Source organism: Gorilla gorilla, chromosome 17, assembly GCF_029281585.2.
Source record: "Gorilla gorilla gorilla isolate KB3781 chromosome 17, NHGRI_mGorGor1-v2.1_pri, whole genome shotgun sequence".
Classification (NCBI taxonomy): domain Eukaryota; kingdom Metazoa; phylum Chordata; class Mammalia; order Primates; family Hominidae; genus Gorilla; species Gorilla gorilla.
In genome coordinates this window covers 55,432,263-55,458,169 of record NC_073241.2, presented here as the reverse complement: position 1 = coordinate 55,458,169, position 25,907 = coordinate 55,432,263, and positions in this window count along the sequence as shown.

The window sequence follows — 25,907 nt, the reverse complement described above, 5'->3', positions numbered from 1 at the left end:
AGAAAAAAATGGGGCCATGGGGGAAGGGATGAGGTCAAGAGATTTTCTTTGCAATAACTGCATGTTTGTATGCTGATGGCAGTGTTCCAGTAGGGAGGGAAAATTGCTGATAGAGGAATAAAGAGGAATATTTGACTTGTTGGAGCCATGTCCTTGAAGGCAAAAAAAGGGATAAAATCTAGTGCACAAGTGTGCGCCTGTGGTCCCAGCTCCTTGGGAAGCTGAGGCAGGAGGATCACTTGAGGACTTTTGAGGTCGTGGTGCACTATAATCCTGCCTGTGATTAGCAACTGCACTGTTGCTGGTGCAACATAGTAAGACCCCCATCGCTAAAAAAAGTTTTTTTTTAATCTAGTGCACAAGCGGAGGGGTTGAGCTTTGATAAGAGCCATAGACCATTCATCTATGGCAAAAGAAGGGAAGGCAGAGTTCTTGGCTATAGACACTGGTAGATGAATATTTGTGGTGGTGGGAACTTGTGTAAATTCCTTTCTAATCATTCTCCCTTTCTCCAGTCCAATCTATGTCTCCCACTGTTTCTAGGACAATCTTCCTAAAATGCAAATTTAATTATACAGCTCTCCTACTTACCGCTTCTTAACATCCACCCGTTACCCACAGGATAAAATCTCAAGAAGCATGGCGTACAACATTCATTATGATCTGGCACCTATTAAATTGTCCAATCAATTCTACTCTGCCATGTAGCCATGGGCACATTGTAATGGCAGCATAGAGAACTACAGGAATTTTGCAAATATTCCAAGGTCTCTCTTGACTTCATGACTTTGCATACATTATTTTACTTCTCTTCAAAGACCTTCCCCATGTTCTACCTGGCCAGTTCCTATCTGGCTTCAAAAGTCAATAATCTAAGCCTCTCTTCCCCGTCCCATAGCACATTATCATAGCACTCATTATATTGTTATTCAGATTTTTCTTGCCTATCCTCTCCCATCGCTTAGTGGGCTGTGTCATGTTAATTTGAGGACGAGAAGAGAGAACCGAATACTTAGTAGATACCTGACAAAAAGCACTTGTCTGACCCTTTCCTATCCCACTCCCAAGCTTTAGCACCTCAGAGACAGAAATTTTGTCCTGTCTGTGTACCCGTGGTGCCTCCTACAATTCTTCATATAGTAATAGGGGCTTAAATATTTCAGCTTTCTTTTCTCAGTCTATATTTTTATTGGGTGATGACATTTACCTCCATGACTTAATTTCTATCTGTATGTTTTTGACTTCCTGTATCTTTGACCCCAGATATCTCTCCTGGCCTCAAGACCTATACAAACAACCGCCTAGTGTCTTCACCTGGGTGTCCCATAAGTTAAAGCTAAACTTATTACGGTCAGCAGTTGCCTCTCCATATATGCAGATTTCAACCTGCACTTGGTTGAATCTGCAGATATGCAACCCAAGGATACGGAAAACCAGCTGTATCTCATCTTCAAACCTGCTTTTTTTCCTATGGTCCCTATGTCAGTGAACCAGATCAACCTCCCTCCAGTGACCCAAAATGTAAAATTAGGAATTGACCTTAAGCTAGGTGTGGTGGCTCACGCCTGTAATTCCAGCACTTTGGGAGGCCCAGGAGGGCAGATCACCTGAGGTCAGGAGTTGAAGACTGGCCCGGCCAACATGGCGAAACCCCGGCTCTACTAAATATACAAAATTTAGCCGGATGTGGTGGCAGGCACCTGTAATCCCAGCTACTCGGGAGGCTGAGGCAGGGAGAATTGCTTGAACCCAGGAGGCAGAGGTTGCAGTGAGCTGAGATCGAGCCGCTGCTATACAGCCTGGGCGGCAGAGGGAAACTATCTCAAAAAAAAAAAAAAAAGAATTGACCTTGAGTTTTTCCCATTCTTCACTTGTTTCAATCAGTCATTAGATCCTGTCCATCTCGTAATCAATTCTGTAATATCCCTAGAATCCATCAGTCTCTCTCATTCCCACTGTCACTCTCTTAATTCATACCTAAGAATGCTCACTTGAAGTATTCTAACTGGGTTCCCTCCACACCTCCAGCCTTGCTCCTTCTTCATTCTGTACTCTAGTCTATTATTTATTTTATTATATTTTATTTTATTTTGTTTTATTTTTTAGAGACAGAGTCTTTCTCTGTCTCATAGGCTGGAGAACAGTAGTGCCATGATAGCTAACTGCAGCCTCAAAATCCTGGGTTCAAGCAATCACCCACCTCAGCCTCCCAAGTAGCTGGGACTACAGAGTTCACACCACCACATCCACCTAATTTTTTAGTTTGTTTCGTAGACACAGTATTTCATGTTACCCAGGCTGGTCTCGAACTTCTGGCCTCAAACAATCCTCCTGCCTCGGCCTCCCAAAGTGTTGGGATTACAGGGCCAAACCACCATGGCTAGCCAGAGATTTTTATTCAAAATACTTGTTTAGCATTAACATTGTAATTAGTCTTTGAAGTGGTATTATTTTTCTTTCTTAGTAAAAGCAGCCTAAAAAACTTACTAATTTTCATCTGTTTATAATTCCATCATTATTCCTGAATTCTCATTTTTGCATATTACTTCATTTATTTTTGTACAGACAGCGGGGCTCTTGCTTTGTTGCCTAAGCTGATCTTGAACTCCTGGCCTCAAGAAGTCCTCCTGTTTGAGGCCTCTCAAAGTGCTAGGATTATAGGCATGAACCACCACATCAGGCATTTGCATATTATTTCTAATTCTTGTCCATTTTATGTTTGCTACTATATGCAGTGTATGAATAATTTTGTATGTAATGTAGAACTTAACTTTGCCTAAATAATTTCCCATGCCTAAACATTTAAAGCTGGTCACCTCAATAATTCCCCATTTCTAAAATGTCTTCATAATTATTATTTTATACATAACATTTATTAAACAAGAACACATAATTGTTTGCATGTATAATTACAAATTGTGATAAATGCTGTGCTTTGAAAGAGAATAATAAACAGAATCTAATTTAGATAGGGAGCTAGGGAAGTGTTCCAGGAATTAAAAGAAAGCCTCTGAGACTGACCAGAGTAAGCTGGAGGGCCAGTGGCCTGAATTATGTTGGAGAGGCAGATAGGGGCCTGACTCTTCAGGGTCTTAAAGGATGTGTGATGTGCACATAAAAGCAATTTAAATATTTTAAGCCGAGGAGTAATATGAATTTATTGAATTTTTAAACTTTTCATTTCAAATAATTTCAAATTTAGAGAAGAGTTGCAAGAAGTCCTACTTGCAGCTGGGCACAATGGCTCACACCTGTAATCCCAGCACTTTGAGTAGCTAAGGTGAGAAGATTGCTTGAACCCAGAAGTTTGAGACCAGCCTGGGCAACATAGCAAAACATTTTAAAAACTAGCTGGATGTGGTGGCATGCACCTGTAGCTCCAGCTACTCGGGAGGCTGAGTTGGAAGGATCACTTGAGCCCAGGAGGTCGAGGCTGCAGTGAGCCCTGATCGTACTACTGCACTCCAGCCTGGATGACAAAGTGAGACCCCGCAAACAAGTGTCCTTTTTTGCAGTCTGTTTAGTGCCATGTTCTTCATATTTTTGTCTCACAAAAAATAAATACTACTTACAACTCTCATATATCCTTCACCCAGATTCACTAATGTTTAACATTTTGATTTGTTTTACCATTTGCTCTTGCTCTCTCTTTCCATGTGTATATATGTGTTTGTGTGTACGTGTATACACACACACAAACACGCACTTTCGGTCCTCATTATTTGCGGATTCTGTATTTGTGAATTTGTCTACTTGCCAAAATGTATTCATAACCCCCAAATCAATCATTGATCAAAGGACTTCTGCTGTCTTTTATAGATATGCACAGAGCAGCACAAATTTGAGTTGCCTGATCCGCATATTTCCAGCTGAGACTGAAAAAGGTAACACTCTGCCTCTTATTTTCACTCTTATACTGTAAACAAGCGTCCTTTTTTTGTAGTCTAGTTAGTGCCATGTTTTTCATATTTTTGTGCTTCTGTTGGTGATTTTGCGTTTAAAACAGCCCCCAGGCAAAGTGTTGAAGAGCTGTTTAGTGTTCCTAAGTGCAAGGAAGCTGCACTTACAGAGAAATAATACACACGTTAGAGAAGCTTCTTCAAGCGTGAGTTGTAGTGCTGTTGACTGTTAGTTCAACGTTAATGAATCAACAATCTACATTGAATAAGATGTCTTTAAACAGAAACACACATGAAATGAGGTCATGTATTGGTCAGTGGTCAAAAATGTCATGACGAGAGGCTCGAAGGAGCTTAACTATATTTCCTCTAGGAGCAGCAATTCGATGCTTGCTAATTCATTGTTGGTTGTGCCTTTACAGAACATAACTACCTTAAATAATAAGAACCAATTTTATACACACCTTTTATCCTGAACTACTTTTAAATAAGTTGTGACATGCCCCTTCCCTTACCCCTAAATACTTCAATATATACATCTTTTTTTATTTTATATTTTGTATATATATATATATATATATATTTTTTTTTTTTTTTTTTGATGGAGTTTCGCTCTGTCACCCAGGCTGAAGTGCAACAGCACAATCTCAGCTCACTGCAACCTCCGCCTCCTGTGTTCAAGTGATTCTCCTGCCCCAGCCTTCTGAGTAGCTGGGATTATAGGAGTGCACCACAACACCCAGCTAATTTTTTATATTTTTGGCAGAGACGGGGTTTCACCATGTTGGCCAGGCTGATCTTGAACTCCTAACCTCAGGTTATCTGCCCACCTCAGTCTCCCAAAGTACTGGGATTTACAGGCATAAGCCACCCGCCTGGCCATTTTTTTTTTTTTTTTTTAAGAGACAGGATCTCGCTCGCTCTGTCTTTCAGGCTGGAGTAGAGTGGCACAATAATGGCTTACTGCAGCATTGACCTCCCAGGTTCGAGCAATCCTCCTACCTCAGCCACCCAAGTAGCTGGGACCATGCTTGTGCACCACCATGCCCAGCTAATCTTTTTTTTTTTTTTTTTTTTTTTAAGATGGGGTTTTGCTATGTTGCGCAGGCTGTTCCCAAACTCCTGGGCTCAAGTGATCCTCCTGCCTCAGCCTCCTAAGGTGCTGGGATTATTGGCATGAGCCACCATGCCCAGCTGAGGTTATGCATTTTGACAGGATACTATATAAATGATGTTATGACTTTTGTATTACATTAGGAGACATAAGATGTAGGTCTGTCTTACCATTGTTTACGCTGAATGTGGCCATTTGTTTATGATGATATCTGCCAGGATTTTTATGTAAAGTTATTATTTTTCCTCTCTGTAATTAATAATAAACATGTGAAACATATTTGCAATTATGTAAATATCCTGTTCTCCATTAAGATTTTACCTATTAATTTTACCTATTAATTTACCTATTAATTTACCTATTAATCATGAATGATTTTACCATTCATGACTCTTGGCTGAATTAATTATCACTATGATGGCTGCAAAATAGTGATTTTTCTAACTCATTTCTTTTACATTGTCAGTTACCATTCTACTAGAAGAAATGGTTTTCAGCAGAGTGCGGTGTCTCATGCCTGCATTCTCAGCACTTTAGGAGGCCAAGGTGGGCGGATCACTTGAGCTCACGAGTTCGAGACCAGCCTGGGCAACATGGTAAAACCCCATCTCTACAAAAAATTTTAAAAAGTTAGCCAGGTGTGGTGGCATGTGCCTGTAGTCCCAACTACTGAGGAAGCTGAGGCAGGAGGATCGTTTGAGTCAGGGAAGTTGAGGCTTCAGTGAGCCAAGATCACACCACTGCACTCCAGCCTGGGCAACAGGGTGAGAATCTGACTCAAAAAAAAATTTTTTTTTTTTTTGAGATGGAGTCTTGCTCTGTCATCCAGGCTGGAGTGCAGTGGCATGATCTCGGCTCACTGCAATCTCCGCCTCCCAGGTTCAAGTGATTCTCCTGTCTCAGCCTCCCGAGTAGCTGAGATTACAGGCATGCATCACCACGCCTGGCTAAGTTTTGTATTTTTAGTAGAGATGGGATTTTGCCATGTTGTCCAGGCTGGTCTCAAACTCCTGGCCTCAAGTGATTCACCAGCCTCAGCTTCCCAAAGTGCTGGGATTACAGGTGTGAGCCACCGCATCTGACTCAGATGGCAAATTTCAACAATGCAAAACCACAGTGCAAAAAGCACAATCCATAGAGGTAAAACCTATGGATCTTAGCAGTAGATTAAATAAAGTAGCCGAGGGAGTGAATGGTTATGAATGTCTCCAACATTTCCAGCTTAAGAACTTGGGTGGAGGGTGATTTCATTATTTTATTCACAGTGATAGGGAAGACTAGAGGTGAAACAGCTCTGATGGGAAAGATCAAACGGAACTTGAAAGTGAAATGCAGTCTAGGTTTTACGTTACCCCAGTGCCTGCACTTCCTGGCACAGTATAGATGTTACTTGAAGTGATGGGACTGAATGTTATCACTAACAAAGAGAAGGTACGGGGAAGAGAGAAGAACCCACATCAAACCTCAGCATTTAGCAGTAACATAAAAAAAGAAGTCAATAAAGGGAACTAGTAAAGTAGAAGAGGCTGCAGAGGCGGGTGAAAACAAGCAAAAGGAGTGAAGTCAGGAAGCCAAGATGAAAGTGTTTTACTAGATAAAATGCTGACAGACCAGTAGGATTTCAACTTTTTCTCTTCCAGAATGATTCTTTCTGAAGCTAGGGATCTTCTTACTGTTGTTCATTGCTGTATTCTTACAGTGCCTGTCCCATAGTAAGTGCTTAATAAATATTTGCTGACTGACTGAATTTTTTTTTTTTTTTTGAGATGAAGTTTCGCCCTTTTTCCCCAGGCTGGAGTGCAATGGTGCCATCGCAGCTCACTGCAACCTCCACCTCCTGGGACCAAGTGATTCTCCTGCCTCAGCCTCTGGAGTAACTGGGATTACAGGCATGTGCCAACACACCCGGCTAATTTTGTATTTTCAGTAGAGATGGGGTTTCGCCATGTTGGTCAGGCTGGTCTCGAACTCCTGACCTCAGGTGATCCACCCGCCTCGGCCTCCCAAAGTGCTGAGATTACAGGCATGAGCCACCATGCCCAGCCTTGAATGAATAAATTTGTAGATCATGTGTTTTTGTAGTATTATTGCATTGATTATAGCTCCAGAAAAATGTTGAATAATAACAATATCATGCTTTCTAGTCTTGTTCTTGATACATTAGTTTTTCAAGTGGTTTAATTGTTTGTTTGCCTCTCTAAAAAGAAACATTTAATTGTTCTTCCATAGGTAAAAACTTTCTGGCCAGGCATCATGGTGCATGCCTGTAATTCTAGCACTTTGGGAGGCCGAGGCAGAAGGATTACTTGAGCCCGGGAGTTGGAGACCAGCCTGGGCAACATAGCAAGACCCCGTCTCTACAAAGAAAAAAACCTTTCTATGGCCCCCTCAGACACCCTACCACACCCTCCCAATGCCTCAAGAGTAAAATCCTAATATAGAATAGAAGTTCCGTCCTGAGATGTGACCTCTGCTTGGCATCACTCTAGCTACCCCTGTCTTCCCACACTGATCTCCTCGTGACACCATGCTCCTCCTGCCAGGCAAGGAGGTAGCTGAAGAGCTTTTCCCAAGGAAGTCTTCCTTGACCCTCTTCCCAACAAATGTCCTTCATTGTGCTTCTCTTTTCCTCCTGGTATATTCATTACTTCCCTGTCTTCCCAGAACACTTTAAGTTCCTTAACAAAAGGGCCTGGGTTATTTTACTGTTTAACTTGCAGTTTCTGACACACTACTGTGAGATTTTGTTGTAACTGGGCTAAAACCTCTCACCTACCATCACCTCTCTTTTATTTTTCCCAGGTACTGCTCTCCAGAGACACTTCATCTTCTAAGTATCAACAAGTGTTGCATTATATCTTCCCTTTACTGTCAACTAATTCCAGCAAAAATACTACATTTTAATTACTTTGTTAGTTGATAAGGTGTGATCTCTTTCTTCTATTTTTTAAAGAGGAACTTCTGAATAAGGAAAAAGAAATATTTCAAGTTTTCAAGACTTAAAAGTTGTCAAGCTCCCTGCCTCCTACAGCTTTATTATATATTAGACTTAGGTTTAAATTCAGATTTGCAATGTGCTTTAGTGTATCAAAGACTCGCAGAGGACTTGCAGTAAAGCAGCAGTTCTCAACATTTTTATTTATTATTATTATTTTTTATAGAGACAAGGTCTCACCATGTTGCCCAGGCTGGTCTTGAACTCCTTGGCTTAAGTGAGACTCCCACCTTGGCTTCCCAAAGTGCTGGGATTACAGGCATGAGCCACTGGACCTGCCCCTCAAACCTTTTCATCTCGTGAAAATTTTACACTTTTATTTATTTATTTTTATATGTATTTATTTATTTTGAGGTGGAGTCTCGCTCTGTCACCCAGGCTGGAGTGCAGTGGCGCGATCTCGGCTCACTGCAACCTCCGCCTCCCAGGTTCAAGCAATTCTCCTGCTTCAGCCTCCCGAGTAGCTGGTATTATAGGCATGAGCCACCACGCCCAGCTATATTCTTTTTGTATTTTTAGTAGAGATGGGGTTTCACCATGGTGGCCCAGCTGGTCTGGAACTCCTGACCAAATCCACCTGTCTTGGCCTCCCAAAGTGCTGGGATTACAGGCATGAGCCACCACACCAGGCCTATTTTTACACTTTTAAAAGCGTTAACTATTTTCTTTATATGGACTATATCTACCACTATTTACTATGTTAGAAATTAAAACTGAGAAAAGTATAAATTTTTAATTAGTTCATTTTAAAATAACAATACAAGACTCATTACATGTTCTATAGGTAGGATCCAGTCAGGAGACAGTTATTGCATTAGTTATCTAAAGAGTCATATTTTAACATAAAGAAGTGTTAGCTGGTGGCTGGGTGTGGTGGCTCATGCCTATAATCCCAGCACTTTGGGATGCCAAGGTGGGTTGATCACTTGAGGTCAGGAGTTCAAGACAAACCTGTCCAACATAGCCAAACCCCATCTCTACTAAAAATACAAAAATTAGCTGGGCGTGGTGGCGCATACCTGTAATCCCAGCTACTCAGGAGGCTGAAGCACAAGAATCAGTTGAACCCAGGAGGTGGAGGTTGCAGTGAGCTGAGATCACACCACTACACTCCAGCCTGGGCAACAGAGTGAGACTTTGTATTTAAAAAGAAAAAAAAAAGATTGGCTAGTAGATGGCAGTTAACTCTAAAAAGGGTAGAAGAGGAGCCCCATGGCATCAAGAAGTGGCAGGTGCAAAAAGGCACATACTCCTTCCAGACAGAGAGTGGACAATAAATAAAACCAAAGACTGGAAGAGGGCCATTCCCCAGGGCTGAGGCTTAGACCTCTCGAAGACAGCCTGGAACACTAGCTGGCTGGCTGAAGAAACTTGCCAGACATAATGGCCCATTGCGGGTCTATAAAGCCATTGAAGATGGAGAGAGCTGGCTGGAGGGAGTAAGTGGAGTTCATGTGCACTAAATAATAAATAATAATGAAGTACCAGAATCCAGAAGCCAAGTAGCAACCTACTGCTCTAGCTCTATGAAACACTTCAGTGACTTCTGTTGACACAGCTTCACATTTCACCAGTGGGCAAAGAAATGTTTTCAGGACAGGGTCTAGGCTCCACTATCACAAAGGAGAGCAAAGGAAGGTGGCTTTATAGCTGACAGACAAGAAATTGAAAACTAGCACACACATTACCAATATTTTATAACATTTCATAAAAAATACTTTTAAGGTTTTTTGTTTGTTTGTTTGTTTTTCAGATGGAGTCTCGCAGTGTCACCCAGGCTGGAGGACAATGGCGTGATCTTGGTTCACTGCAACCTCCACCTCCTGGGTTCACCTGATTCTCCTGCCTCAGCCTCCAGAGTAGCTGAGATTACAGGCACACACCACCACACCCGGCTAATTTTTTGTAGTTTTAGTAGAGATGGGGTTTCACTATGCTGGCCAGACTGGTCTTCAACTCCTGACTTTGTGACCCACCCACCTTGGCCTCCCAAAGTGCTGGGATTACAGGTGTGAGCCACCGTGCCCAGCCTTAAGTTTTTTTTCATCTGTTTTGTTTTGTTTGTTTTTTGTTTTTGAGACAGGATCTTTACCTAGGCTGGAATGCAGTGGTGCAATCACAGTTTACTGCAGCCTCTAACTCCTGGGCTGAAGTGATTCTCCTTCCTCAGCCTCCCAAGTAGCAGGGACTACAGGTGTGTGCTACCACGCCTGACTAATTTTTTTCTTTTTTTTCGTATTTTTGTAGAGATGGGGTTTCACCATGTTGCCCAGGCTGGTCTCGAACTACTGAACTGAAGCAATCCTCTCACCTCTGCCTCTCAAAGTCTTGAGATTACAGGCGTGAGCCAACACAACCAGCCTTATAAATATTTTTAATTAAATATGACTATAATTTTCAAAAAAACAGTGAAAGAGTGACATTGTTTTACATTGTTGCAAATATCTTTAATGTCTGGCTTAGTAGAAGACAGCTGGATTGTGTATCTTGATTCTGCATTCACTCTGTTGCAATATATTATTTTAGTTCAAGTATTTGAAGATAATACGGCCTCACACAAACAGGTAGTAGGAAATAGGAAGAGTATTTTAATAGCCTTTTCAGATTGCTGTGGATGAAACTTTTCCTTATGTTACACCAAAACTTGACAAGTGGTAGTTTCTTCAAGGTGAATTCCAGTGTAGAAATTGAAATCCTATCTATTAACTTTTCGTACTTTGTCACATTGGAGTCCATTGATTACATTAGACCTCTGACTGGATCTTTTACTCATGCATGGTTTTATTGAATTGTGCATGTCTTTGGAAAATATTGATTCACTGAGTTATTCAGATCTTCCAAAGGTTGACATATTTCATTACACAATACCAAAAATTTATTTTTCTCAATAACACCATCAATCTCATCAGCTTTATGTATTGGGAAGCTGTCAGTCTCACAGTAGTATACGGAAGTCTCCCAAAATTCTAAATTTTGCTTAAAATCTTGAACCTTGTCATTGGCAATAAATGCCATCAGTTGTTTTCTTAACAGTGACTGTTTTATTATTTTCATTTTTGAGTAAATGTTTGCCACATAACCAAGTCTGAGCAAAAATAGTTTGTTGGTTGTTCTTTCAAGTAAGAAACAGTGGTTCATGAAAAAGTGGTTAGTTCAGCTGGCAGTTCACACAATCACACAAGGGCCTTTCCTTATATCAGTCATCTTATTGTGTTAAAGAGAACTATTTTATGTGTGCTCCCCACTATATTGCACAGAATATTTAAAAGACATGATTTTTTACTGCTTCATCAAGAATATTTTAAAGTAAAACTGCCTCTGTTTTTAAACTGTGAGTAGTTGGCAGTAAGTAATACAATTACTACTATATATGTACAATATGCAGTACTACTCTAAAGTTTGGTGTCTGTATTAGGGTTCTGCAGAGAGAAAGAACAAATAGCATATAAATAGCTGGATAGATAGATAGAGAGATCATAGATAGATAGGAAGGGATTTATTAGGGGAATTGGCTCACACTACTATGAGAAGTCCCATGATAGCCACCTGCAAGCTGGCCTCAGAATGGGTTAACTCTCCATCTAAGGCTGAAGGCCTGAGAACCTGGGGAGGCTGCTGATGCAAGTCCCAGGTCCAAAGACCCGATAACTGGGAATTCAGATGTCCAAGTCAGGAGGAGAAGAGTGTCCCAGTTCCAGATGAGAGTGAATTCGCCTTTCCTCTGCCTTTTTGTTTTATCTGATTTGCAGCTCATTGGTGTCCACCCACATTGGTGAGAGCAGATCTTCTTTACTCAATCCACTGATTCAAATGCTACTCTCTTTCCAGAAACAGCTCACAGACACACCCATAAAAAATGGTGTATCAGCTCTTTTGGCTTCCCTTCACCCAGCCAAATTGACACCTAAAATTAACCATTCCTGGGCACGGTGGCTCAAGCCTATAATCCCAGCACTTTGGGAGGCCTAGGTGGGAGGATCACTTGAGCCCAGGAGTTGAAGACCAGTCTGGGCAATATAATGAAACCCCGTCTCTACAAAAAATTTTTAAAAATTAGCTGGGTTTGGTGGCACGCACCTGTAGTCACAGCTGTTGTCGAAGGTGGATGTGGGTGGGGGCAGTGGACGGGTGGAGGTGCTGAGGCAGGAGGATCGCTTGAGCCTAGGATGTCAAGGCTACAATGAGTTGTGATTGCGCCACTGCACTGCAGCCTGGACAACAAAGCAAGACTCTGTCTCAAAATAATAATAATAGGCCAGGCACAGTGGCTCACGCCTGTAATTCCAGCACTTTGGGAGGCCGAGGCGGGCGGATCATGAGGTCAGGAGATCAAGACCACGTTGAAACCCCGTCTCTACTAAAAATACAAAAAAAAAGTAGCTGGGCACGGTGGCAGGTGCTGTAGTCCCAGCTACTCAGGAGACTGAGTCCGGAGAATGGCGTGAACCCAGAAGGCGGAGCTTGCAGCGAGCCGAGATCGTGCCACTGCACTCCACTCCAACCTGGTGGTCAGAGCAAGACTCTGTCTCAAAATAATAATAATAATAATAATAATGAAACTAACCATCACATGTCATTGCCTTAACGTTCTAATGCTCCAGCAATATAAACCACTATTGCCTTTATACCATCAGTAGAAATGTAATGCCACATACTGTTTTTTCCACATAGTGAAAAAAGCAAACATCTTAGTATTGTATGAAAATAATTAAGACCCTCATGTACTTCATGAAATGGACTCAGATACCTGGGGGTAGACAGACCACATTTTGATAACCTCTACAGTGAAGAAAACTGCTTTACTTTGTTTGTTTTGTTTTCTGAGACAAGGTCTCACTCTGTGGACCAGGCTGGGTGACTTAGTGCAGCCTGGAACTCTTGGGCTCAAGCCACCTTCCCACTTTAGCCTTTAGAGCAGCTGGAACTAGAGGCGTGAGCTACCACACCCAGCCTGCTTTACTTTCTTTAAGACAATGTTTCACAAATTTCACCAACCAGGAACATTTGATCAAATGACATTGCACAAGGAGTTTTAGGAAGATAAGCTTTGGGAAACTGCTGAGGCTGCTCCTTTGCCAAATAGTGTACATTTTCCCACCAAAGCCAGTTTTTTTTGTTTGTTTTTTGAGACAGAGTCTCACTCTATTACCCAGGCTGGAGTGCAGTGGCATGATCTCAGTGCACTGCAACTTCCGTCTCCTGGGTTCAAGTGATTTGTCTACCTCAGCCTCCCAGGTAGCTGGGATTACAGGTGTGTGCCACCTCGCCCAGATAATCTTTGTATTTTAGTAGCGATGGGGTTTTGCCATGTTGGCCAGGCTGGTCTCCAACTCCTGACCTCAGGTGATCTGCCTGCCTTGGCTTCCCCAAGTGCTGAGATTACAAGCGTGAGCCACTGCGCCTGGCCAAAAAGCCAGTTCTTAATAAGGATAACCTTTTTTTTTTTTTTTGAGACAGAGTAGTTTCACTCTTGTCACCCAGGCTGGAGTGCAATGGCACATTCTCGGCTAACTGCAACCTCCGATCCCCAGGTTCAAGCGATTCTCTTGCCTCAGCCTCCTGAGTAGCTGGGATTACAGGCTCGCCCCACCATGCCCAGCTGTTTTTTGTATTTTTAGTAGAGACGGGGTTTCTTCATGTTGGCTGGGCTGGTCTCGAATGCCTGACCTCAGGTGATCCACCCGCCTCAGCCTCCCAAAGTGTTGGGATTACAGGCATGAACCACTGGGCCCGGCCAGGACAACCTTTTTAATGAGCTGCGCACCTTTGCTGTCAAAAAGAATAATCCGTCCCCACTCCCTTCTTTTTCTTCAGGGAGTGAATAACACTCCCTGCCTAATACTTAATCAAGTTAAAGCTTGCTTTTTTAGTAATCATTCACTGAGGCCCCGACTCTAAGATTACAGATCTGAGTGTGAGATGCTCACAGTCTAACAGGAGATACAAATATGATAGGATTACTAGACAATGTGTTACAGGTTACAATAAAGAGGTCAGGCCTCTAACTGAGCCTGAGAATAGGCACCTTGGAGGAGGATTATTGTGGTGAGTCATGAGACATTTCCACAGTCTGCTTCATAAAAAGGAAGAGAAAAAGAAGTCTTTTCAGGGTCAGGCATGGTGGCTCACTCCTGTAATCCCAGCACTTTGGGAGGCCAAGGCAGGAGGATCACCTGAGTCCAGGAGCTTGAGATGAGCCTGGGCAACATAGTGAAAACTTGTCTCTACAGAAAATAAACAAAATTAGCTGGGTGTGTGGTGCATGCCTGTAGTCCTAGCTATTTGAGAGGCTGAAGTGGGAGGATTGCTTGAGCCCAGGAGGTTGAGGTTGCAGTGATGTGTGAGCGTGCCACTGCATTCCAACATGGGTGACATAGTGAGAACTTGTCTCAAAAAAAAAAAAAAAAAGTATTTTCAATGAGAGAAGCGTGTGTGTGTTACACAAGTAAGTCATGATGCCTGCTCCATCCACAGTCCCTTGCAAGAGAACTGTTTTAGTGACACAAAGGACATCCCCAGCTGGGACCACTTGACCCTATACTGCTGTCACTGCTGTCTGGACAAACAGTAGGATGCAGTCCCAAGGACAGCCAATCCTTTGACTGACCACAGTGACCCTGATACAAAAAATATCAGCCGGTCTAATTAGGCACATTTATTCTTTGTAGAATTGGAACTGGAGACTTTGGAAAGAGGAGGAGAGTTAACTATGAAAGGTTGGCTGGGCTTAGTGGCTCACACCTGTAATCTCAGCAATTTGGGAGGCCGAGGTGGGCGGATCACCTGAGGTCAAGAGTTCCAGACCAGCCTGTCCAACAAGGTGAAACCCTGTCTATACTAAGAATACGAAAAAATCAGCTGACGTGGTGGCAGGCGCCTGTAATCCTGGCTACTCAGGAGCCTGAGGCAGGAGAAACGCTTGAATCTGGGAGGCAGAGGTTGCAGTGAGCCAAGATGGTGCCACTGCACTCCAGACTGGGCAACACAGTGAGATTCTGTCTCAAAAAAAAAAAAATGCGGAAGCTACGTGATCAAAATTCAATAGAAGCTAAAGAGACCATAATGCATATGTATATGTTAGAAAGTTATAAAAAGAAGCAGCTATGAGTTGGCATAGGCAATAAGTTAAAGAAATAAAATGAGGCTGACAAAGTCAGATATGGTAAGGAGAGAAAAACAGAACAGATGTGTAGAAAGGAACTAATCCTGTTATTGCTTCAATATTACAGTTAAAATCCAAAAGCTCTTGATGCTGACATTTCTAGGGTTGCTAGGGTTGCCAGTTCCTAGCAGGCAAAACAATGCCACAGTTTCCAGTTTTGTATTTCTTCACAAGAACCTTTATTTCCTTGTGTCCTTGAGGTCACTTGAGTTAACCTTTGTTTCTTTCAACCAAAAGATCTCAACTGAAATAGGCATAGAGAAAACATGATGCAGCAAAATGCAAGTACCATGCCTGAATTAGATGGTCTTGAATTGTCCCTGAATTCCTAGTGCAGCCAGGCCAACCTCATATGCATGATCACTCACCTGTTTTATGTATTTCAAAGAAAGGATTGTACTTCACCAAATAAATGTTATTTGGGGAACTTTTTTTTCAATAGAAAATGTGCTACTTTATTAAAATACTGAGTTTATTTCACATGTATATTTTTGTCTCCCCACAATTTCTATGTCTGACCCCCACTACTACTATGTCCTATCATAATATTCCATACATACTTAAAACCAAGTAAAGGCTGGAGTTCCATCTTTAAAAACTAGGCTGGGCATGGTGGCTCATGCTTGTAATCCCAACACTTTGGGAGGCCAAGGCGGGCGGATCACGAGGTCAGGAGTTCGAGACCAGCCTTGCCAACATGGTGAAACCTTGTCTCTACTAAAAATACAAAAAGTAGCTGGATGTGGTGGTGAGTGCCTGTAATCCCAGCTACTCAGGAGGCTGAGGCAGGAGAATCATTTGAACCCGGGAGGCAGAGGTTGCAGTGAGCCGAGATGGCACCATTGCACTCCAGCCTGGGTGACAGGGCGAGACTCCGTCTCAAAAAACAAACAAACAAACAACAACAAAAAAAAACTAAACAGGCATTTTGGACAAAACATTATTGGCCATGGAACCTGGACAACATTTATTAATGCAGTAGGGAAAGTTCTCATTCTGCATTATAAAAGGACAGCCAAATATCAACTATTACAGAAGTGAAATAAGATGGAAAACTTATAAAAAACTGTTTAAACTATTTTCTTCAAGAGGCTTCCTCCGCTGCCAGAGATCTTGAATAGCCTCCTGGTCAGTCTTCCGGAAGCAATTCTTCACATAATTGATGAACTTGGCTTCGACTTTGGAAAGAGAACCACGTTTTTCTGTACCTGCGTTTTTGCTTTAATGTCTTTTACAGAACTAGGTCTTTTGGTGTTTTAGGAGTTTTTTTCCTGTTTTTTGAAAGATTCTTGTCTTTTTTATCTTGGTGTTGATGGTTTTGAGTCTTTGCCATTCTGGTTTGAAGTTTGGGTGTTCTCGGCAGAAGTGTCTCATATACATTTATTCACTGGCACTTTTTCTTCAGTTTCCTCATCATCAAAATCCTCTTCTTCCTTTTCCTCTTCCACCTCCTCCTCTTCCTCCTCATCCTCTTCCTCCTCCTCCTCCTCTTCTTCTTCTTCTCCTCCTTCTTCTTTCTTCTTCCTTTCCTCCTCCTCCTCTTCCTTCTTCTCCTCCTCCTCCTCCTCTTTCTTCTTCCTCTTCAGCAGCAGCAAATTTTACTCTTTTCTGTGGAATCTTGCTACCACCTCCAGGGCAGATTGCTTTCCAGATATACTTGAGTTTCACATCCTTGTCTTCTTCATCTTCTGACTCTGCATCTTCCTCCACAGATACTAAGTGCTGCCCACCAACATACACTGGCCCTGAACCACACTTCAACTGAAAGACCATGGCTGGGTTATTTCAAAGTCCATACTTCAACAGTAAGACCATGGAGGGGTGTTATTTCAAAGCTCCCAAGGGAAGCCGTTGGCTGTATATACATTTCAAAGTTGCCGGTGTTATTTTAATGGGATTGCCTTCGTAATTCATTGCCTCAGGTTCAAAAATGTGCAATTCAACCTTTGCACCAGCCCCTAAACTGCCCATTCTTAAAGACAACTGGTGTTCATTTTCATCATTATCCACCTTAAAGTGATCACTTCGTCGGCCTTTAGTTCACAACTGAAAAGATAGTCCTGGGGCCTCAGGGGGCTTATGTCCATGTCCATCGAATCTTCCATGGGGTGGAGGTGTGCACTGAGTGGGGAGAGAAGATGGACAGAGATAAACGACTACTGCTCCAGAGAGCAGCTGCTCAGGACGGAATCACCTATTTGGGGAACTTTTCAAAACCTCTTCTCCTATTGTTTTCTCCATTATAAATAAATATAAGTGCTACAATAGATTAAAAAATAAATCTTCTTAGCCAGTAATTTCATATATTTTTTAAGTGAGAGGCATAAAGCAGCTGGCATCAGATTTTGAATTTTTATTTTTTTTTAAGACTGAGTCTTGCTCTGTCGCCCAGGCTGGAGTGTAGAGGCACAATCTTGGTTCACTGCAACCTCCGCCTCCTGGGTTCAAGCAATTCTCATGCCTCAGCCTCCCAAGTAGCTGGGATTACAGGCACCCACCACGACTCGTGGCTAATTTTTGTATTTTTAGTAGAGATGGGGTTTCACCATATTGGCCAGGTTGGTCTCAAACTCCTGACCTCAGGTGATCCACCCACCTTGGCCTCCAAAGTGCCAGGATTACAGGCATGAGCCACCACACCCAGCCTGATTTTGAATTTTTTAAGTTTTAATCTAAATGAATGGTTTTCTGCTATTTATTCAATGAGTATCTATTAAGTGTCTACTATGTGCTAGGAGCTCTTCCAGGCACTGGCCATATACCAGTGAATAAAATGACATGGAACTTACAGTTGAAATGGAGGGAATAGTCAGTAAACACATGCATACATGTATTTCACAAACACATATTTCAGGTGTTATTAGGTATTGGGGGATGCGAGGTCTATCTTATGTATTGTGGTCAGAAAAATCCTGTCTAATAAGGTGATATTTGTGCAACAAGTGAAAGAAAGTCATGCCAGTATGGGGTGAGGCAGAGTGATCCAAGCAGAGTAGACAGTGCCAAGGCCCTGGGGCAGGAGCATGCCTCAGGGAGCAGGGAACAGCAGGGAGGCCAGTGTGGCTGCAGCTGAGGGAGGGAGAAGAGGAATGGCAAGAGATAAACAAAGAGGTGTGTGTGTATCAAAGGGGTGGACAAGATCACAAAGGCCAAAGTACAGGCTGCATGTAGATTTATCCTAAATACTTAGCTAATGAGATCTAGTAAGTTTGCAGGTGATGCTAGTGCATCCTTGATATCATCTGGGAGCTTAACAGAAAAGACTATTGGATTACACTCCAGGTCTATAGAGTCAGAATCTGCATTTTAAACAAGATCCTCAGACATTTGTATATACATTAAAGTATAAAAAGCACTAGTTTAGATTATGTAAGTTAGCTTTCTTCTACAGAGAAATAGGAAGCCATCATTAGCATTTTTTCTTTTCTTTCTTTTTTTTTTTTTTTTTGCCACAAGGTCTCACTCTGTCACCCAGGCTAGAGTGCAGTGGTATGATCTTGGCTCACTGCAACCTCCACCTCCCGGATTCAGGTGATTCTCCTGCCTCAGCCTCCTGAGTAGGTGGGATTACAGGCCTGTGCCACCATGCCCAGCTAATTTTTATATTTTTAGTAGAGATGGGGTCTTGCCGTGTTGCCAGCTGGTCTTGAACTCCTGACCTCAAGTGATCCGCCTGCCTTGGCCTCCCAAAGTGCTAGGATTACAGGCATGAGTCACATGCCCAGCCACTAAATTTGTTTTTAATTTTTATTTGAGACAGGGTCTCACTCTGTTGCCCAGGCTGGAGTGCAGTGGTGCAATCACAGCTCACTGCAGCCTCAACCTCCCCAGGCTCAAGTGATCCCCCCACCTCATCCTCCCACCTCAGCTTCTCAAGTAGCTGGGACTACAGGTGCACTTCACCACACCCAGCTAATTTTTGTATTTTGTGTAGAGATAGGGTTTTGCCATGTTCCCCAGGCTGGTCTCAAACTCCTAAGCTCAGCAATTTGCCTGCTTTGGCCTCCCAAAGTGCTGGAATCACAGGCATGAGTCATCACGCTAGGCCAGCACTTTCTCTTAATTTTCAGATTAGAATGGATTTTTTGATTTTTGCAAAAACATCATTGGGATTTTGATAGGGGTGGTATTGAATCTACAGATTCAATACCTATGAACACAGAATGTCTTTCTGTGGGGAAAAGCAAGAGAGATCAGATTGTTACTGTGTCTGTGTAGAAAGTAGACATAGGAGACTCCACTTTGTTCTGTACTAAGAAAAATTCTTCTGCCTTGAGATTCTGTTAATCTATGACCTTACCCCCAACCCCGTGCTCTCTGAAACATGTGCTGTGTCAAACTCAGGGTAAAATGGATTAAGGGCGGTGCAAGATGTGCTTTGTTAAACTGATGCTTGAAGGCAGCATGCTCCTTAAGAGTCATCACCGCTCCCTAATCTCAAGTACCCAGGGACACAAAAACTGTGGAAGGCTGCAGGGACCTCTGCCTAGGAAAGCCAGGTATTGTCCAAGGTTTCTCCCCATGTGATAGTCTGAAATATGGCCTCGTGGGAAGGGAAAGATCTGACCGTCCCCCAGCCCGACACCCATAAAGGGTCTGTGCTGAGGAGGATTAGTATAAGAGGAAGGCATGCCTCTTGCAGTTGAGACAAGAGGAAGGCATCTGTCTCCCGCCCGTCCCTGGGCAATGGAATGTCTCGGTATAAAACCCGATTGTACGTTCCATCTACTGAGATAGGGAAAAACCACCTTAGGGCTGGAGGTGGGACATGCGGGCAGCAATACTGCTTTGTAAAGCGTTGAGATGTTTATGTGTATGCATATCTAAAAGCACAGCACTTGATTCTTTACCTTGTCTATGATGCAAAGACCTCTGTTCACGTGTTTGTCTGCTGACCCTCTCCCCACTATTGTCTTGTGACCCTGACACATCCCCCTCTCAGAGAAACACCCACGAATGATCAATAAATACTAAGGGAACTCAGAGGCTGGCGGGATCCTCCATATGCTGAACACTGGTCCCCTGGGCCCCCTTATTTCTTTCTCTATACTTTGTCTCTGTGTCTTTTTCTTTTCCAAGTCTCTCGTTCCACCTAACGAGAAACACCCACAGGTGTGGAGGGGCAACCCACCCTTTCATCTTTCTATTTATTTGTGGTTACTTTAATTTCTTTCAGCAATGTTTTGTATTTTTCAGTGGGTAAGTCTTTTGCTTCCTTGGTTAAGTTTATTCCTAAGCATTTTTTATGCTATTATAAATGGAATTGCTTTTTTTTTTTTTTTTGACAGAATCTCTCTGTCACCCAGGCTGGAGTGCAGTGGCACAATCTAGGCTCACTGCAATCTCTGCCTCCCAGGTTCAAGTGATTCTCCTGCCTCAGCCTCCCAAGTAGGAATTGCTTTCTTAATTTCCTTTTTGGATTGCTCATCGTTAATGTATAGAAATGCAACTAATTTTTGCATGTTGATTTTGTATCCTGTCACTTTGCTGAATTTGTCTATTAGTACTAGAATTAATAAACAAATATCATCTGTAAATAATTTTACTTCCTACTTTCCAATTGGGATGTCTTTTATTTCTTTTCTTGCCTAATTACTTTGGCTAGAACTTACTATACTATTCATCATATACTGTGATGAATAAAAGTGGCAAAAGCAGGCATCCTTTATTTTATAGGAAAAGTTTTTAGTTTTTCACCATTGAGTATGATGTTAGTTTTGGGCTTGCCAAAAATGTCCTTTATGATGTAGAGGAAGTTCCGTTCTCTCTTTAACTGACTGTTTTTGTTGTTGTTGTTGTTGTTTGTTTGTTTGTTTTAAGTCACAATTGATCCTCCAAACTCTTTTCCTATCTGGTGGCTTAATGCAGATAGACACAGAAATCTCATGAATGTCTGAAAATGGCAGAGCCACAGCCGAGCGCGATGGCTTATGCCTGTAATCCCAGCACTTTGGGAGGCTGAGGCAGGCAGATCACGAGGTCAGGAGATTGAGATCATCCTGGCTAACACAGTGAAACCGTGTCTCTACTAAAAATACAAAAAATTAGCCAGGCATGGTGGCGGGCGCCTGTAGTACCAGCTATTCAGGAGGCTGAGGCAGGAGAATTGCTTGAACCCGGGAGGTGGGGGTTGCAGTGAGCCGAGATTGTGCCACTGCACTCCAGCCTGGGCAAAAGAGCAAGACTCCATCTCAAAAAAAGAAAAAAAAAAGAAAGAAAATGGCAGAGCGACAAAATGGAAGGGGAGCATTTCCTAGATTTTGGCTTAGAGGATTTCTCTCTACCAGCAATAGGATTTCATATTGAGAAATAAACTTCCATTGTGTAGGTTAATCTATTACAGTAGCTAGCATTACCTTAATACATAGGCAAAAGGGTAATTTCCCAAATAAATAAAAAGCTCTTACAAAGAAATGGATTTTTAAAAAAAGAAAAGAAAAAAGAAGCTCTTACAAATCAATAAGAAAAAAGACCAAAAACTCACTGGAAAATTAAACAAAGGATATCAATCACTAACAGAAGGAGAATTCAAAGGCTTTCACACAAACATAAAGATGCTCAGCATCACCTATAGTAAGAAAAATGAAAAGCAAAACTATATTGGGATTTTTTTATTTTTATTTTTGAGACAGAGGTCTAATTCTGTCACCTGGGCTGCAGTGTAGTAATGAGATCTTGGCTCACTGCAGCCTTCATCTCTTGGGCTCAAGTGATCCTCCCACCTCAGCCTCTAAAGTAGGTGCTATGTGTCTGAATGCCTCCTGTTTCATTGTCAAATATTTGGTCTTCATCTCCTTTTCTGGGGTACAACTCCTAAAATCTTTGGAATCTCCACAGTGATATCTTTTTGTATGCTAATGATTAACTGATGGCTAGCAGCTCTTAGGCAGCTTCAGGATGGGAGCTGGTCACCAGAAAGACCTAGGCAGGATTAGAGGATTGGGACTTTCTGATCTACCACATGACCTCCAGGAAGGGGAGGGGGCTGAAGATTAAATTGATCACCAATGGCCCATTGTTTAATCAATCATGCCTATGTAATGAAGCCTCCATAAAAACCCAAAATAACAGGGTTTGGAGAGCTTCTGGGTAGCTGAACACATGGAGGTTCCTAGATGGTACACGCCCCTTCCCCCAGACCTCATCCTATGTGTCTCTCATTTTTTTTTTTTCAGATGGAGTCCCGCTTTGTCACCCGGAGGAAGTGCAATCAATGGCGCGATCTCGGCTCACTGCCGGGTTCAAGCGATTCTTCTGCCTCAGCCTCCCGAGTAGCTGAGATTACAGGTGCCCGCCACCACGCCCAGCTAATTTTTGTATTCTTAGTAGAGACATGGTTGCATCATGTTGGTCAGGCTGGTCTCAAACTCCTGACCTCAGGTAATCCACCAGCCTCAGCCTCCCAAAGTGTTGGGATTACGGGAGTGAGCCCCTGCACCCGGCATTTTTTTTTTTTTTTTTTTTGAGACAGTTTTGCTCTGTCGCCTAGGCTGGAGTGCGGTGGTGTGATCTCAGCTTACTGCAGCCTCGGCCTCCTGGGTCCAAGCGATTGTTGTGCCTCAGCATCCTCAGTAGCTGGGATTACAAGTGTGTGCTACCACACCCAGTTAATTTTTTGTATTTTCAGTAGAGACGGGGGTTTCCCTGTGTTGCCCAGGCTGGTCACCAACTCCTGACTTCAAGTGATCTGCCTGCCTCAGCCTCCCAAAGTGCTGGGATTACAGCTGTGAGTCACTGTACCTAGCCCTCATCTTATGTATCTCTTCATCTGGTTATTTATCCTTTAAAATATACTTACATATACTTAAAATATACTGAGTAAAAAATCGGCAAATGTAAGGAAATGTTTCCCTGAGTTCTGTGAGCCACTCTAGCAAATTAATGGAACCCAAAGAGAGGGCTGCAGGAACCACAAACGACGGGTTGTTCAGAAGTTATGGAGGCCTGGACTTGCAATTGGTATCTGAATGGGGTGGGGGGCAGTCTTGGGAATTGAGCCCTCAACCTGTGGGATCTGACATTGTTTCCAGGCAGATAGTGTAGGAATGGAATTGCAGGATGCCTAACTGATGTTTGCTGCAGAATTGATTGCTTGATTGCTGGTGATGAGAAAATTCCCATATATTTGGGGATCACAAGGAGTCTTTTGTATTAACTGTTGTTGTGTTGTTGTGTGAGACAGTTTGCAAATTTCTGTAGGCTTACATATCTGGGAGCTGGATTGCTAGCTAAAAGGCACATACCTCTTTAACTTTGCTAGGTATCACTCATATGCTGCCCAAAGCAGTTGTCTAGTCTACAATTCTAACAGCAGTAGATAAGAGTTATTTTGGCTCCACATGCTCACAAACACTTTATACAGTCATTTTAATTTTTGTCAGTCTGATGGCTGTAAAAGAGTATCTCATCTTAGGTATAAATATACATTTCCTTTATTAGTCTGGTAGAACAACATTTAATATTTAATAGGATCCTTATAAGAGAAAATCATTTAGGTTTTTTCTTCTCCTGCCTTGGCCTCCAAACATGCTGGGATTACAGGTGTGAGCCACTGCACCTGGCCTTACCTATGCATTTAAAAGGATATTTGTTAGATCTTATCCAGCATTTCTATACCTGTAGTGAAAGTTTTTTCTACCTACTTAACCATAATCTAATGCTGGAAAGATGAGTTGTTAAGATAATTCCTAAAACCCAATATTTGGGATCATCTCACCTTGGGGATATGAGAGAGAAAAAACATAAAGTACTTGAGTATTGGGGATTTTTCTCTCAGTAAAATAAATAAAAGTAGCACTTTAAATAGGAATAACTATTTGAACTGTCAGAGGTGAACTGTTTACATGCACGGTTCATTTTTCTGTTGTATGGTGTATTCCTTTCAATCAACAGCTCTTTATAAATTCCAGACACACATCTTTTATCATTTATATGTATTACAAACATCTCCTATTTGTAGCCTGTCTTTTCACTTGTGTTATGGTCTCTTTTGATGTAGAAAAATTTACATTAATTTTCAGGTAGTTAAATTATCAATCTTTTCCTTAAGTATTGACACTTTTCATCTTGTCTAGACAATCTATCCTTACCTCCAGGATCGTAAAGATATTTTTCTATATTGTCTTCTAAAGTTTTAAAGTTTAATTTTTTATATTTAGGTCTTTAATCTACCTGAAATTGATTTTTTAAAATAGTATTAAGTACAGGTTAAATTTTTTTTTTTTTTTTGAGAGGGAGTCTCGCTCTGTAGCCCAGGCTGGAGTGCAGTGGCGCGGTCTCAGCTCACTGCAAGCTCCGCCTCCAGGGTTCACGCCATTCTCCTGCCTCAGCCCCCCAAATACCTGGGACTACAGGCGCCCGCCACCACACCCAGCTAAATTTTTTGTATTTTTAGTAGAGACGGGGTTTCACCGCGTTAGCCAGGATGGTCTCGATCTCCTGACCTCATGATTCGCCCGCCTCGGCCTCCCAAAGTGCTGGGATTACATGCATCAGCCACCGCGCCCGGCCCTTTTCTTTCTTTCTTTCTTTTTTTTTTTTGAGACAGAGTCTCACTCTGTCGCCCAGGCTGGAGTGCAATGGCGCCATCTCGGCTCACTGCAACCTCCGCCTCCCAAGTTCAAGCGATTCCCCTGCCTCAGCCTTCTGAGTAGCTGGATTACAAGCACCTGCCACCAAGCCCAGCTAATTTTTGTAGTTTTAGTAGAGATGGGGTTTCGCCATGTTGGTCAGGCTGGTCTCGAACTCCTGACCTCAGGTGATCCACCCGCCTACGCCTCCTAAAGTGCTGGGATTATAGGCATGAGCCACTGCACCTGGCCAGAGGTTCAATTTTCTTTCTTTTCAAATGAATAACCAGTCGTCCTATCATTGTGTATTGAAGAGCTTATCCTTTGCCCACTGATGCAATGCTAACTGCCATAAACCAAGTATCCAGTAAGCATCTGGGTGTTTCTAGTCTCTATTATGCTTATTCCCTGTGCCAACACAACCGTATACACAGCAGCACCAGCATCTGCTCAGCTGCTTCTCTGATTTTCATATCTTTCTGTTTTCAGTCCCTGATTTCCCATCCCTTCTTGCGAGTTTACCTATGTACATATATATGTATGTACATCTGTATGTATTTACAGTTTTTTTGAGACAGGGTCTCACTCTGTTGCCCAGAACTGGAGTATAGTGGCAGGATCATGGCTCACTGCAGCCACTTCCTGGGCTCAAGTGATCCTCCTGTCTCAGCCTCCCAAGCAGCTGGAGCTACAGATGTGCACCACCACACCCAGCTAATTTTTAAATTTTTTGTGCAGATGGGAGTCTCACCATGTTGCCCAGGCTGGTCTCAAACTCCTGGCCTCAAGCGATCCTCTTGCCTTGGCCTCCCAAAGTGCTGGGATTACAGGTGTGAGTCACTGCACCTGGCCTTACCTATGCATTTAAAAGCATATTTGTTAGATGTTATCCAGCATTTCCATACCTATAGTGACAGATTTTTCTGTCTACCTACTTAACCATAATCTAATGCTGGAAAGATAAGTTGTTTAGGTAATTCCTAAAATCAAGTATTTGTGATCATCTCACCGTGGCGACATGAGACAGAAAAAACATAAAGCACTTGAATATTGGGGTTTTTTTCTCTCAATAAAATAAAAGTAACATTTCATTTAATTAATTAATTTATTTTTGAGACAGAGTCTCACTCTGTCGCCCAGGCTGGAGTGCAGTGGCACAATCTTGGCT